The 16,127-nt window shown below is 44.1% G+C and overlaps 1 protein-coding gene across 1 annotated transcript in view; it reads right to left on the bottom strand.

The window, feature by feature from the left end:
- LDB3 (LIM domain binding 3) overlaps window positions 1–16,127 on the bottom strand; it is a 255,403-nt gene that overhangs the window by 232,932 nt on the left and 6,344 nt on the right. The window lies entirely within an intron of this gene.

Below are 16,127 nucleotides of genomic sequence, written 5' to 3'. Positions count from 1 at the left end.
TAAACTATCCTCTAGTTCAAAGAAGTCAACCTTGAGCTGGAGGGACCAAGAACATCGTAATATTGACAATATCGCTTTATTGCTGCCCATTCTGTAGCTCTTCTGTGGAGAAAGGACCTCAGACATGAGCACTTTTCATGAACACTAAAATCATGTGAGCATTAAAAATAATACCCAAAGCTTTTTAAAACATGCATTACAAACTGGACATGACCTCTATATAATACCTTACAGGACCATACCACTCAGCACACTGAAGGCTCATCTATATAGAGTGCAGCATGTGGCAACTCAAGTGTGAATCTACAGTGCACTAGCTTAAACAGCAGTATATCAAAGCACACAATGGAACTTTAACTGTGTGGCAGCAGGATCCATGAGACCACTTAGTGCACAGCAAGCTAGTGTGCTGTATATTTATACCCCTGATTGCACACACTAAGTCTCTGTATATATAGGCCCTTACTTTAAGAATCCAGAGTTGAGAAATATTTTCTCTTTCACCAGTGCACTCAGTACGGTAATCTGCAGCAAACATTTTCCAGGGATGGGAAGAATTACCCAGACTTTTTCCAAGAATTTTGGATCTCATTGTAGATATGACACATGAACCAGGCTAAACTGCCTTTCTCACAGTGTCTGAAAAGTAATACTTCTGGTATGCGATAGTCAGGGATGGAGATAGTGATTTAAAAATAATAATAGCAAACCCTGGAAAATGGCCACTGCCGTGTGCTATCTCTCATGGGATATTTGTAAGATAGCATGCTGTCCCTCCCCCTCTTAACACCACCAGCTGGGCCAATAACTGCAAGTCTGTTATATTTTGATTAATTTTACTATTAAATAGGCGAGGGGATAGATTTTCATGGCTAGAACCAAATCTATGTCTGACAATTTAGATCTAGTATCAGAGGGTAGCCGTGTTAGTCTGGATCTGTAAAAGCAGCAAAGAGTCCTGTGGCACCTTATAGACTAACAGACGTTTTGGAGCATGAGCTTTCATGGGTGAATACCCACTTTGTCAGATGCATGTAGTGGAAATTTCCAGGGGCAGGTATATATATGCAGGCAAGCTAGAGATAATGAGGTAGTTCAATCAGGGAGGATGAGGCCCTGTTCTAGCAGTTGAGGTGTGAAAACCAAGGGAGGAGAAACTGGTTCTGTAATTGGCAAGCCATTCACAGTCTTTGTTTAATCCTGAGCTGATGGTGTCATACCTCCACTGCTAGAACAGGGCCTCATCCTCCCTGATTGAACTACCTCATTATCTCTAGCTTGCCTGCATATATATACCTGCCCCTGGAAATTTCCACTACATGCATCTGACAAAGTGGTTATTCACCCACGAAAGCTCATGCTCCAAAACATCTGCTAATTTAGATCTAATACAGCTGTGGTCGTGATGTGCCTCATCAACCGGAATTGGACAGAGAATACTATGAATACTATATATACACAAGGTAACATTTGGCACCCAGCATCAGTGAGAAGATTCTAGCAGAGGTGTTCATTGTGTAAGGTGTTCTCAGGATAAGACCAAGCCACTTAATGATGATTCAACCTAATTCTCTCACTCTTCTCATCACTTGGAGGTATTCTTTTGTTCTGTTTTTAATTATACCTACTGTACTGTGGCAGAGGAGAGAAATTAACCTACTAAGTACAGTGCAGTGGACAGAAATAGAGCTGGATGGATGACAGCTTTTTTGGTTTGCTGGTAATTCTGAAAAAAATCACTTTGGGTCAAACCAAAAATGATATTTTTCAAAGTTTTCAGTGAAAGTAAAAAAAAAAAAAGAGAGAAAAAAGTTTCAGGGCAAATAAAATGTTGCATTTAAATTCTGAGGTTTTTCAATGTTTTAATGTTTTAATAAAATGAAGGCAATTTTGAAACAAAAAGTTGTTTTTGATTGAAAAATCAGACCATCTAGTTTTTTTAAAAATTGTCTAGACCAAACATTTTTGACTTTTAGAAAGTTTTGTTCGACCAAAACAGTTCAGTAAAAATTGACACACATTAATTTTAGTCACCAAATCTGCATTTTTGTTGAAAAAAATTCAGTCTAAAAACTTCACTCAGTTCTAGACAAAGGGTTAATCTCACATTGCTTCAGTGGAGTTATATTATACACCAGGGATTAATTTGTAAGCACTGTGAGCCAATCTTCCCTATCCCCTTTGTATCCTTTCATTATTTCCAGCTATAGCTTTGGCATATGACTATACAGTACTAGCAACAATTTTTAACTGCTGTGGTTCAAATCTTTATAGTTCATATAGGCTCCTCACCTCTAGCTATGGGAATTTAAGCCTCAGAACATGGCACTCAATTAAACCCTAAGGCAATCCAACAGTTTGAGATAGAGCTGCCTGAACAATTTATAGATAGAGGAGCTGTGTTGTATTAAATCCTTTTGGAACAGTTCCTGGATGCTTATGGCTAGATTAAAAGGTCACAGTACTGTATACAGCCAGGCTGTCACAATCTAGCATGAGCCCTAATGAACATGCTGCAAATTGATTTTTTGGACAATATGACAAATCAAACTGAAATAGTTCACAGAGGTTTGAAATAAAGGTGACATGACACTGATTTGTCAAAGAAGGGCTAATGGAAATGTGAGTGTATTATAGGACTTGCTGATTGTGCCCTCTTTAGTTAATGTTGCAGAACAGTTTCCATTGTTAACCATTTTCATGGCTTTATAACTTTCTAAAACCTTTATCTTTGGTACTGAAATTTTGCATGATATGTCTCTGCCTGCTGCTGATTTCTATTATAATTTGGCCAAAATCTTCAATTTTTCATTAATTTAAAGGCTAGAAGGGATCATTGTGATCAGCTAGTCTGAGCTCCTGCATAATACAAGCCATAGAATTTCACTCAGTAATTCCTGCATTTAGCCCAATAACTTGTCCATAAACTATAGTATATCTATAAAAAGACACCCAGTCTTGATTTTAAATGTTCAGTGACATAAAATCCATTGCATTTCATGGTAAACTACTTCAACTAGAGCGTTCAGTTATGAGACAGAGCAAAATAAGAAAACGCTAAGCAACCAATATTTACCAATATAAAACCTAAATTATTCATTCTTTCAAGTCAAACAAACAGCAGAAACTTAAACGTAAAATGTCACACATGCATAGTCCCTGATTATATATACTCACAGAAGTTTTGGGGAAAAATGATTTTGAAATATGAAATCTATTGAACTTTGAAAGCGTGCCATGGCAACATGCAGTAGAAACTTTCAAGCAAAAGTGTGGACTGTTGAAGCACACGTACATGGTATTTAACTGACTATTCAACTGAAGCTGATCTAAACATACAAGTATGTGGTAAGAATGAGGCAGGCCAGAAGCCTAACATCCTAAAATCTGCTTCCACATGTTGTAAAGTACTTTCCAACATTATCCAATTATGTCTCACATAACTCCCGTCTACTACATATCTATCATTAGCCCCATTTTACATATGGGGAGACCATGCTGGATAAAAATTGATTATTTAAAAATGTTTTAAATTGGATTTATTTACATTGTTTTTTTTAATTTAAATTTAAATTAAAGACATTTTTCTTATTAAAAATAAACCAATTAAATTTGAAATGATGAAAGCCTGTGTTAAGGCCTAAATGTTTATAATCTATTAAAATCATTTAAATTAAATACCAAAATAAAACAAAATAAAATGAATTAAAATAATTAAGCAATATGTTTGCTGCCAAACTTTTAAAAGAAAGTTAAACCACTGAACTAGTGTCAATCACTGGCTTAGCACCTGGAATCAAAGATTGTTTAAGTGCTAAAGCAGCTTTTGATAGCAGTAGTTTCTTTTGCCAGTGCAGAAAGAATATTTTCTTCATTTCTGTTTATTCAACTAGTTCAGTTCAATGACTAGTTCATTTAAAGTTAAGAAACTAATTGGGAGTTGGAAAAGAAGGAAAGCTTCTTTTCCTTTTTAATTCTATGAATAAAAATTAGGTCTGAGAGGATGAGATCTACCAGTTCGAAAACCCTGAAGGACATGGTGATAAGAAACAATCACTTCAATTCAGCGACTACATAAAATAGTTCCGTTGCTCTGCCAGTTAGTTTAAATGCAAAATGTGTTTGATCAATTTTTTTCCTTATATTTTAAGGTAGTTTTATTTGACAAATGAAAATTGTAAATGATGTTTTAGGTGCTTTTTTTAATTGAATTCCCAGTTTTCATCCATACATTGCTTGACACAAATCATAAATAAAAAATTAATCATCTAGCAAATAAGAAATGTATCATTAACCATTTTCTAACATAATACAAAATCTAAAAACCAAGAATGTGAATATTTAAGCAACTGCTTAAATAAATACATATTTTTATATATATATAAAATCTTCCTAGTTAGCAAAAAGATGTTTAAAATATAGTGTAAAAACTATACTTAAGTGCAAATCAATATGTTTTAATGGTTACCAACCAACAGGAATAAACTCTTCGTTAGCTAAATAACTAAAAGTACGTATGTAAAACAAGATTAAAATCGGTTATTTAAATTGTTTTTTATTTAAATCAGACAATTCTGGAGGAAACTGAGGCTCAAGGTTGAGTGACTAATTCATTATGTCCAATGTGCCTCCAGGCAAGACATGGACTTTTGCGTCAGCATGTTAATCCTGGTTGAGATGCTAACATGCTGGTGTAATTTTGAGCATATCACTTATCCTTTATATGCCATGAACAAATGCAAAATTCCAGCTCAAAACCCAATCTCAATTTTAGGATATTCAAATCTGGTCCAAATTTGTGGCTCAGCCCCATCACTATAATGAAGGTTAAAAAAATCCTATGTGTGTGCAGATGAGACACCTAAGTGACTAAAACCTCTGGTCAAATACAGGAAAAGACAGTTACTCACCTTTGTAACTGTTGTTCTTCGAGATGTGTTGCTCACATCCATTCCATGTAGGTTGTGCGCGTCGCGCGCGTGCACGTTCGTCGGAAACTTTTTTACCCTAGCAACTCCATGTGGGCCGGCAGGTCGCCCCCCTGGTGGGGCGCCGCCATGGCGCCAATTATATATCCCTGCCGGCCCGCCCGCTCCTCTGTTCCTTCTTGCCGGCTACTCCGACTGTGGGGATGGTGGGCGGGTGTGTATTGGATGTGAGCAACACATCTCGAAGAACAACAGTTACAAAGGTGAGTAACCGTCTTTTCTTCTTCGAGTGATTGCTCACATCCATTCCAGTTAGGTGACTCCAAGCCATACCTAGGCTGTGGGGTCGGAGGTGAGAAGGTCGCGGCATGGCGCCACTGCAGTTCCGAAGGCCGCATCCTCTCTCGACTGCTGTACCAGGGCGTAGTGGGAAGCAAAGGTGTGGAACCGATGACCAGGTCGCTGCCCGACAGATTTCCTGGATGGGCACACGGGCAAGGAAAGCCAGCGACGACGCCTGCGCCCTGGTAGAATGCGCAGTCACACGGCCCGTAGGGACATGGGCCAAGTCATAACAGGTCTGATACAGGACGTACCCATGAGGATAACCTCTGGGAGGAGATAGGAAGCCCCTTCATACGGTCCGCTACCGCCACGAAAAGCTGGGGGATTTGCGGAAGGGTTTGGTCCTCTCTATGTAGAACGCGAGAGCTCTACGGACATCCAGCGAGTGGAGCTGCTGCTCCCTGCCTGAGGAGTGAGGTTTTGAAAAAAACCGGGAGGAAAATCTCTTGGTTGACGTGGAAGGCTGAGACCACCTTGGGTAGAAAGGCAGGGTGTGGTCTAAGCTGCCCCTTGTCTTTGTGGAAGACCGTATATGGGGGTCTACCACAAGGCTCGGAGTTCCGACACCCGTCTAGCTGAGGTGATGGCTACTAAAAAGGCAGCCTTCCAAGAGAGGTAAAGCAGGGAGCAATAGTAGCTAACGGCTCAAAGGGGGGCCCCATGAGTCGGGACACACCAGGTTAAGATCCCAGGTTGGAGCAGGGGGACGGACGTTAGGGAATTACCGTTCCAAGCCCTTAAGAAATCTCGACACGGCATGTGAGAAAAGACGGAGCGACCCGTCCGCACCCGGGTGAAAGGTGAGATAGCTGCCAGATGGACTCGCAAACGGACGATAAGGCCGAGACCATTTGTTTCTTGAGGGGACCAAAGCATATCTAGAATTTCGGATACCGAAAACTTCCACATAGGGCGGAGATTTCTCTCTACGCACCAACAGGAGAAGCGTTTCCATTTTGGCCGAATATGTGGCTCTGTGGATGGTTTCCTGCTGCCAAGAGCTACCTCTCTCACATGCGTTGAGGCAGCCGCAGCTCGAACCAGTTAGCCACGGCAGGATCCAAAACGCCGCTGAGGGTGCAGGGCGACTGTCAGTTCCTGGTTACAGAGGGACCCGTGGTCCCGGTTAATCAGGTCCGGATTAAGGGGCAGGGAGACTACTGGGTCGGCTACGGCCAAGTCTAGCAGCCATGGTGTACCAGTGCTGTCTGGGCCATGCCGGGCCACCATGATCACAAGCGAGCCCGTCTCTCTTGCGCACCTTCAGGAGGACCTTGTGAACCAGAGGGAACGGAGGAAACGCATAGTACAGGTGGGTCGACCACTGGATGAGGAAGGCATCCGCTATCGACCCCGGCTCCCTGCCCTGAAAGGAGCAGAACGCTTGGCACTTCCTGTTCCCCTTGGACGCAAAGAGGTCCACCCGGGGATAACCCCACCTCCGGAAAATGGAGAGAGCGACGTTCGGTCGAAGGGACCACTCGTGTGACAGGAAGGATCTGCTCAATCGATCCGCCAGCGTGTTCCGTACTCCGGGAAGGAAGGAAGCCCTGAGGTGAATGGAGTGGGCTACGCAAAAGTCCCAGAGTCGTATCGCCTCGAGGCACAGGGAGGAGGACTTGGTGCCGCCCTGCTTGTTGATATAATACATGGTCGTCGTGTTGTCCGTGAACACGGCTACACAACGACCCTGAAGCTGATGACAAAACGTTTGGCAAGCAAGGCGGACCGCTCTCAACTCCCTCATGTTGATATGTAGCCCCACCTCCTCCTGGGACCATAGGCCCTGCTTCCGCATGGTCCTAGGTGGGCCCCCCAGCCTAGATCTGAGGCATCCGTTGTCAGGGATACCGATGGCTGAGACGGGTGAAAGGGAAGAACCCGCACACAAGACGGACTGGTCCACCCACCACCGAGGGAATCTAAGACCTTCTGGGGGGGACTGTGATTAACATGTCTAGCGGTTGCCTTGGCCTGTATGACTGATAACCACAGCTGGAGAGGCCTCATGCGGAGCCGAGCGTAGTCGGGTCACAAAAAGTGCACTCCGCCATGTGGCATAACAGGGTTAGACATGTCCTCACTGACGTCAACGGGGCTGACCGCAAGCGTTGAACGATCGCCGGCCATGGTCTGGAAACCGCTGCCGAGGCAGCGAGGCCCTGCCCACAGTGGCGTCCAGGACGGCCCCGATAAATTCCACCTTCGAGTGGGCCTCATGGTGGACTTGTCTGTGTTTATCAAGAGGCCCAGACTCGCAAACATGCCGGTGATCACGCGGACATGGCTGTACACCTGCTGTTCCGACGTGCCCCGAATCAACCAATCGTCCAGATAAGGGACACTGTGGACACGGTTCGCCGAAGAGTGCGCCACGACAACTGCCATGCATTTTGTAAACACCCTCGGGGCCGGTGGACAGGCCCAACGGGAGGACCGCAAATTGATAATGACGAGCCCCCACAACGAAGCGGAGGAAGCGGTGCTGTGGCGTGGCCAAATGGCAACGTGGAAATACGCGTCCTGCATGTCGAGGCGGGCGTACCAGTCTCCCGGATCCAGGGATGGAATAATGGTCCCCAGGGATACCATGCGGGAACTTCAACTTCACGAGGTATTTGTTGAGCTCTCGCAGGTCGAGGATAGGCATGAGGCCCCCCTTGGCCTTGGGGATCAGAAAATAGCGGGAAATAAAACCCTTGCCTTTCTCGTTTTCGGGAACCCGCCTCTATAGCTCCTTTGCTGAGGAGCGTCTGCACCTCCTGCCGAAGGAATTGCTCGTGAGGGGGTCCCTGAAGAGGGACGAGGAAGGAGGGCGGGAAGGAGGGAACGTAACAAACTGCTAAGGCCGGTACCCCGTCTGCACCACGCTCAAGCCCAGCGGTCCCGATGTTATTTGGGACCACGCCGGGAGGAAAACGAAAAGGCGGTTGGAAGAACGGAGGGAAGGATCCGTAGGGGAAACTGTTACTGCGCCCTCGAGCGCACCTTCAAAATGAAGGCTTAGGACCAGGCGGGGGTTTTGAGGAGCCTTGGTTCTGCCCCCCTTGGTTCCCCGACTGCCTGCGCCTCCCGTTCCTGATCCCTCTCCTTTTTTGTCCTCGGCTTAAAAGCCTTACAGATGCGGCACTTGTCAGATCTGTGCGATTCCCCGAGGCACTTCAGGCACGCTTCGTGGGGATCGCTGGTAGGCATGGGCTTCTTGCAGGCCGCACACGCTTGAAGCCTGGCGAAACAGGCATGAGCCTGGCGCCCGGTGCCGGGAAGGGCTAAGCCCCCGGCAAGAAACTACTTAACAGCTATTTACTAAACTATCTACTTAACAATACTAAGTTAACCACTATATAGAACTAGAGATAAGCGATAACAGCGATAGAAACTAGGAGAGCTAGGGACGTGGAGGACAGCTATGCCGCGCTCCACAGTTCCAACGACCGACACGCGGTAAGAAGGAACTGAGGAGCGGGCGGGCCGGCAGGGATATATATTGGGCGCCATGGCGGCGCCACTCCAGGGGGCGACCTGCCGGCCCACTGGAGTTGCTAGGGTAAAAAGTTTCCGACGAACGTGCACGCGCGGCGCGCACACCTAACTGGAATGGATGTGAGCAATCACTCGAAGAAGAACCACACAATTTTCTTCAGCCCTTGATGCCTACGATACTGACAGCTTCAACACTTCTGTTAGCTTTGTTCTTCCAAGTAGTAAACTTTTCCAATTCAAAAGGTGTGCAGAAAGATTGACTTTCCTTCTGGGCAGCAGAGAGGAAAGAATACCAGCAATATCTTGATGCTCAGATGAGAAATGTACAAATCACATAAAAGCAAACAGGAATTAACAAATTGCCCGTGTAATCTGTACTTTGCAATGTTTTGTGCAGGAGGCAGAATGAAGGACAGAGTGAAAGGAACACCATGGAAGGAAAAGTCTCTCAACTGCCTCAGTTCTATCACAGTAGCTAAAAGAAAGTTACAAGAATTTATTACACAAGTTTATTGGAGGCTCCAATAATACAAGCTTTTGCAGGGCCAGCCAAGTAACTTTGGGCTCTTCATGACCACTCGGGAAACCTAAGTCCTTCTGGCCTGAGGATTTTGAGCCCAGAAGTGCCATAGTGGCAGCACACTCAGCCCTAAAAGTAATGTCACTGAATATTCTAAGAACAGGTTCTGAAACTTTTTTGGTGAGCCCCTTTTCAGAGATTCTGTGCTCCATTCTTTCTAAGGGCAGAGGGTGCCCAGTACCCACAGTGGCTGGTAGCAGGAGGAGTGCCTGCTAACCATGGGGGTGGGTACTCACTTGAGGAAACCTTCTGCAGTCTGCAGTGTTGAGTGGTCTTCACTGCCAGGACCTAGTTCCCTGCCCTGTCTCACTCCCCTCCTGTGTAGGTGAAGTGAGCAGTGTCATGGTGATGGTGAAGGATCAGGAGCAGAAGGCTACACCTGTAAGTACTGGTCCCCTATCAGATACAAACCCCTCCTTACCCTGACCCAGCAGTATAGCCCCATACACTTCCCCCATGCAGGCTCTGGCAGGGAAAACAGATGGGGCTCTGTGCCTTGGAACCATGCAGAATGGCCAGGGGACTGGAGTCAGGAGGGGGCTCTGTTTGACAATACTCACAGTGCACAGTCTGCCCCTGCTTGCAGAGTCCCTGTCGGCCTCCCCAGCAAGGAGCCAATTGGTAACTGTGCCAGTAGGGGAGGCAAGACAGGTAGGGAGCCTGCACAGAGAACTGGCCACTTCCTCTGCTGGACAGAGCTCCCTGTTAACACCAGCCCTTCAGTGCATCCCCATCAGGTTCTGGTGCCCTCCCCGGCAATTTGGGAGCCTCTATTCTACAGCCATCCATTAAACAGGTTCAGTAAGATTTTGGGGTTCTCATAAGGGTCCTGGGCAGAATTCCTCACCCCAAATTAATGGAGGAGCAAATGGCGGTGGGAGAAGGGAAACAACATAGCTCAGAAAGGGCTTAGTCCTGCTTCCATTGAAGTCAATGGAAAACCTACCCTGGACTTGAATGCTGCAAGATGAAGCCCCTAGTGAACACAACCTCCCAATCAAAAGGCAGCTTTACTTCTAATGCTCACATGTCCTCTCAAAGTCCATATCCCGCTGCCGCTGGTGTGCTGCAGCCACTGCTGACCAGCATGACCTGTGGTGCCAGGCTTTGCAGAGACACGTGCAGAGAAAGGGAGAAGTGGGTGACTTTTAATAAATCCCTCCCCACTTAGTTTCTTGTTAAATTAAAGGTGTGGATGCCAAAAGCTAAAGAACGGGACGTGGGTCTCACCTCCTTGGAGCTCAAGGAGAAACTTAAGGCAGAGATATACCTTCCGCCACAGAGCCAATGGCGCTCTCTCCCCCAGCTTGCCAGCAGCCTGTTTGGTTTTTCCCCTCTTTCTCCTCTTCTCTGTCTGTTTCTAGCAGCCCTAGGTTAGTCCTCCACCCTGCACACATGGGAACTCTGAGGGCCCCGAAAGGGGATGTAACCTCACTTGAGATTCCCAGCTCTGGGCTAAGCCTCCAGGGGGGGCCTAGCCCAAAGACTACAACCAAGACGGCTACCAGAGGGCTCTGACACATCCCCCTGGCCTGCAGCAGGCTTGGAGTCAGGGGTGGGGACAGAAGGAACCAGAAACCCCCACTGGGGCCAATTAGGGAGCTTGAAATGGATAGGCAGTCGGCTACACTAATGACAAGTCAGGGCTGCACAGTCCCAGCATGTTAACAGGAGAGGGGACAGCTGAGCTTGGCTGAAAGAGAAGAAAATCTGAAGAAAGAAAAAAAAAAAAACTAGGAGAGGCAGAGTATAGCTCAGAGAGTTCCTGCTGATGCCCCTCTCCCCTAAAAGGGAGGTTTTGCACTATTCTGTGACTTCAGCTGTATGGATTAGGCAGCTCCATCACTGCAGTGACTAGCGTCCCAAGAAAAAGAGCCTTTTTTTGGAAGCTGAGACACAGCACAGCTCAGGGAGTCCCTGCTAAATTCCCCCAAATTGGGCATTTACATGGCTCTGAGATTCTAACCGCATGGATCAGCAATTCCAGCACTGCATCCAGAGCTGACCTGGCACTGACTATGGAGAGTTAGGAGCATCTGAGACCATGGAAACCAGTGAGCCTGCTTTGGGTTTAGGAGAGGACTCTATCCCATCAAAGAGAGAAGAAAAAGTAAGGTGACTTTTGTTTAAACTGGCATACTGCTGCAACCCTCCATCCCAGGACATGCAAATTCAGCTGTATCATTTAGTTTTGGAAGATGCTAGGGAGGGAGCTGAGGTTTGGAGGAGTTTGTGAATGTGAGGAGGTAGGGAATTCAGCTTATTTCTAAATATTTATTAGTTGTAAATTAACCTTAACCCCTTCCTTCCTCCAGTCCTACTTTCCTGTTGCCAATAAAGACAACCCCACCCCAACCTTGTTATACTATTGTTTTTTGGAGTGATATTCCTTTGTTAGTGGTTTTTACTTTATTGTCCTCTGTACTGACTTTAACTTCCTTGTCAGTAGTAGTATTGTCATTGACTTTCTCAAGGGAGAATGGCCCTGTGTATTTGGTACCGTGAGGAGTTACTTTAGTGGAACCAGCTGCTAAGCTGGAATCCAGGATCAAACCCATGTGAGGAGGGGAAAAAGGTGCTCCAAATATTGGTGATACCAAACACATGGGAGAGAAAAAGGGTGGAGGAGAGTTCAGCTACAATTTGTGGGAGGGAGTGCTGGAGAAAACTTTCCAGCTGAGTGCAGGTGAAGCTGTGGCCTCCAAAGATGCAGGGATGTTGTTGGGTTTGCCGCCTCTTCAGGAAGCCTGTTTACCATTTTCCTTTAGCAGGGATGAATTGAGGTACCTCACAGTAAGACCTGATATAACAACTTCCTTCTGTGCCATCACCCAGCAGAAATAAAGCCGCTTCAGCTTTGGAGGGATGCTTTCCCCTACAGGGAGTGGACTGGCCACACTAAGGGAATGATGCCACGTGGCATATTCTAACTCATGCAGTGGCTTCAGTAGGTGCCTCTGTGTAAAGACGTGCCCTGGCCTTCTACACACGTGGGAAGTGTTATGATCTGGTAGAAGGGTCTGGGAGAAATGAAGAAGAAAAGTGGTAACTCTGAGATCCTTTGTTGATAACAGTCTACAACAGGAAAGGGAAAAGACAGATTTCTGTACATATTTGTTTTCATACGCCTCTTCAGAGCTCCCTTCTGGTTTGCAGTCATTGTGCCATGATGCAGTGTTAGTGTCCCAAATTGTAATGTTCCCCTTTCCTTTAACTCTTTGCAGTCACCCTTTAAAGTGACAGGTGTAAATGCAAGTAGAATTAAAACGGGTGTAGTTTTATTGAAATGGAGTTTGTAATGTGAGTGTCTTCAATACACAAAATTGCTTTTTCCCTGTTTTTTTTAATTCTTCCAATAGAAATGAATGGGCCCTACAGTGCTCTAAGGAAAGATTTTTGTAATTAAAACTTCATAAAACTTATTTGTCACCTGACTGTACCTAATAATCCAGGGCCTAAAAGGCCAGTAACTCGATTTTTCTGGGGAGTGGGTTTGGAAGGGGAAATCTACACAATGAATATCACATTGCACTTCATTGTGTCACAGGCAGCAACTTAACCACAATGGTGCTGTTTCTTTCTCTCTGTGTGGATGGGAATGCTTATGGTAGCTAGCCGTGGTGTTCATTAACAGTCAAAGGAGTCAAACCCCTCCCTTTCTTTTCTTGCTATCAAGGCCTGAGACTTCACAGTATATCCAACACCTGTCAAGGCCTGAGACTTTACACTACACCCAACACCTGTCAATATAGAGACTAAATTCTGATTTCCATGACCCCTGTTGAAATCTACTGAATTCAGTGGAATTACAATTTACATGCATATGCCTGAGAAGAGTATTTGGCCCTGTGAGTGAAAACCCAAACCTAGGCAAGTCCCTAGCATGTCACTGGATTCCCTTCCACAGCAGAGTCTATTTAAACTTAATTTTCTTCTGAATCTCTGGCTTGTAACCACTTTCTCATTAGGATTATGAGGTTTCCTCCTTTTCTTGACATTTGTGTGCACAGTAGTAGTCAGTGTAGCACCTTTCCCTTAGGTCCTGGATATTATGGCTGCCCTTCAAAAGCTAATGATTTCACGAGTGAACGATCTGAGTATTTCCTCCTCTTTTTCTCATTTATAGTCCTTGCATCAGTAGACAGTGCTGGTTTCTGGGATTGGCCTCATCATCCCAAAAGCAATGAGTGTCTTATGTCTTAGAGTGATTTAAAAAATCAGCAGGTTGAGCTTTCCATTAGCCTCCCAATTACTGTGATCACGTTCCTAAAAGCTATTGCTTTATATCGGTGCTTCTGTCCTTTCTCTTGCTTTACCATCCTTGCTACTCTATTCTCTCTCCTCCCCCTTTTCATATTCCTTGCTTTTGGTGGGTTTTGGACACACAAAAAATATCAAATCTTTCTGGCTCACTGCATGTTAAAGAAATGAATACAGAAACAACATGGCCTCACATGTACCTGCAGTTAAATTCACAATCAGTATAGTGTAATATCACAGAAAGTCATTGTTTAAATAGATGTAGGGCCTGGTCCTGAGCAACCACAATGTTTATCTAGGAACTTCACTGTGTAAAGGCCAATAATAGTTAAGTGAGCCATCAAGTAAACATGTGCCTGCTCTCTAACATTTGCCCTATTGGTCTATTGTAACTACTTTCAGGTTATTTTCTACTCACCTTAAGCTCTGTTTCTAGCCCCTTTCCCAGTCAATTTTTGCTCTCTTTTACCTATGTGTAATGGAGCAGAACTTGGTCTGATATTTTTAATATACAGTTTGTCCAATAAATACATTATACACAAGCCACTTCAAACAATGTACAGAATTATAATACATAGTGTTAAACTGCATTTTAGCATTAAAATGTTTCCTGTATACACAACACATGCATACATTGCATCTTGAGTTGACAACTTAATTAAATCTTGACAGTATTGTTTGAATTTCCCAGTCTGTGGAAAAAGTTATTACACATCCCTTATTCATATATACTGGTTTTTGCAGTGTGTGTGAGAAATATTGATAACTAAACAATGAGATAAGTTTGCATTTCCATCAAAGGATCAGTGAATGTAGTGTCACACCATCCTTGTGAAGCAGCTATTATCTCCATTTTACATATGGAAAAACTGAGAGCATCAAGGTAAAGTGACTTGCTGCTGGTCATATACAAAGTCTGTGGCAAAGCTAGAATAGAACCCAGACATCCTGACACCCACTCCTGTATGTTTACTACAAGATTATCTTCCTTCTTGCAGTAGATATTTGTTACCGGCTTTCACTGAAGTGAATGCCGTTGAAAACAAATACGGTAGCCTTTCCTTTTTACAGTTCAGGCTGCAGCAAGAGTGCTTATGCTTTCAATATGAGCCTCTATTTTGAAGGATTTATAATTTAGGAGGTAAATAACCCCATGCTCCAGTTTGTCATCAGAAATATTAGGCTAAGAATAAAATTTCACAAAATTAAAAAATTAAACCACACTATATTGCTGTTCTTGAGCTAAGAGAACAGGAACCCTAGTCCTGTATAACCCTTCTACTTAGTTTAGTCGTAGGGATGCTCATGCAAATATTCATGCGTGTAGTTAGCTTTGTGCACATAAAAAGCCACATTGAAATCTATTGTTCTGCTCACAGGGTTATAGTTAGGTGCTTCTACAAGCATTCGCAGTACTGGTCTTTACTTTGTTTCACAGCAATTGCTGCCACATTAGATGCATGGGCAATTCATGTTTCACCTTTTAAGGCATGTTCCTGCATGTATGGTTTGGATTGTCAGTTCTTCACTCTAAACACTGAAAATATACAGTGATTGGAACAAAATGTTTGAAACTGCCACATGACTAACCATTGCTGTAATGAAATGTCCCTTTTGAAGTTATGCATGATGGATTTTGTGCTACACAATGATGCAGCCTCAGTTACCAAACAAAATTCACATTTTTACACATATTCTGTTCTCTCTCTAAGAACTAGGCAGCTTTCATTTTGAACGCACAGAATCCACAGCAGAACTATATACTAAATGCATATAATTTTTCAGCATGGGTTCCTAATGATTTTTTACATATTTATGCACCAAGTTTACACATTTTATTAAGCAATTATATATACACACATATAGTTATTTACTGAAATCATGACAATATTGATCATTAGCCCACAAATTACATGTAAGAAAAGGCAGATTCACCTAATAAAATCTGCATGAAAAGAACCTCATCATTATGAAACAATCCCCACGACTACTGGACAAATCCAGAATGTAGGTACAAGAAGAGCCTGGCTTAACTTACCCAGTGGAAGCTGGTTTTGTAAAGTTAACAGGAATTTCATTTGTAATTGTGAAGTTCCTGTCTTCTGCTGTGTGGGTTTGTTTCACAACATGAACTCCTCTGTTCTTCAGAAGTTTCTACAATTTGTTATGCTATTGCAAGTCAGTTTTTTTCCTTATGATAAACTGAACAAACAACAAAAGAGGGCAGGGGACTGGACTCGATGACCTCTTGAGGTCCCTTCCAGTCCTAGAGTCTATGAGTCTATAAGATCACATCCCAATCCATAACAAACAATGGTAATAAGACACAATATCAGCTTTTACTTACAATGTTAATTTGTGTGAAATCCAGACCAAAGCAAGGAGATTGTCAAAATTAAAGCTGAGCCTAAGACCAATTTGTTTGCTTAAGTATCAGAGGGGTAGCCGTGTTAGTCTGGATCTGTAAAAGCAGCAAAGAATCCCGTGGCACCTTATAGACTAACAGATGTTTTGGAGCATGAGCTTTCGTG

This window comes from Gopherus evgoodei, chromosome 7 (genome assembly GCF_007399415.2).
Source record: "Gopherus evgoodei ecotype Sinaloan lineage chromosome 7, rGopEvg1_v1.p, whole genome shotgun sequence".
NCBI classification, from domain to species: Eukaryota; Metazoa; Chordata; order Testudines; family Testudinidae; genus Gopherus; species Gopherus evgoodei.
The sequence above is the reverse complement of the archived record's forward strand: the minus strand, read 5'-3'. Positions and strand labels throughout refer to the sequence as shown.